The sequence below is a fragment of the Lupinus angustifolius genome, chromosome LG16 (assembly GCF_001865875.1).
Source record: "Lupinus angustifolius cultivar Tanjil chromosome LG16, LupAngTanjil_v1.0, whole genome shotgun sequence".
Classification (NCBI taxonomy): domain Eukaryota; kingdom Viridiplantae; phylum Streptophyta; class Magnoliopsida; order Fabales; family Fabaceae; genus Lupinus; species Lupinus angustifolius.
The window spans coordinates 19,789,406-19,790,137 of NC_032024.1; positions in this window are offsets into that span (position 1 = coordinate 19,789,406).

Sequence of the window (732 nt, forward strand, 5' to 3'; positions counted from 1 at the left end):
ATATTCTTAATAGGGTACCAACTAAGGCAACTGCCAAAACACCTTATGAGCATTAGACTGGGCGAAAGCCTAGTCTAAAGCATTTCATGTGTGAGGATGTCCAGCTGAGGCAAGACCTTATAGCCCTTATGAAAAGAAATTGGACTCTCGTACAGTGATCAATTACTTTATTAGTTACTCTGAAAAATCAAGGAGCTGTAAATTTTATGACCCAAATTTAAAATCCATATTTGAGACGAGTACAACCGCGTTATTTGTGGATATTGAGTTTGAAGGGGAAGATAAGGTTATATACTTTGTCTTAGAGGAAGAATTTGTATCAATTCCAAATGCGATTCATATGGTTGCTTTTGATGAAGCAAATTTGGAACCTTTTCAAGACATAGCTGATGAAGCTTTCCATGCTCAAGATGAGTTGGTAATTCATGAAGGACAAACTCAAAACCCTCAAGAACATGGACAAGAGTTGCAAGAGCCATTAACTTTGCGTAGATCCACTAGAGAAAGGAGAAATGCAATTCCAGATGACTACATTTGCTTTCTCCTGGAACATGAGGTTGATAGCTTAATGGATTATGACCCATTAAATGTTCGTGAAGCCATCCAAAGTTCCAATTCGGAAAAGTGGATTGAAGCAATGAAAGAGGAGTATAAATCTATGCGAGACAATAAAGTTTGGGAACTTGTCCCATTACTAGGAGGTAAGAAACCCATTGGTTGCAAATGGATTTT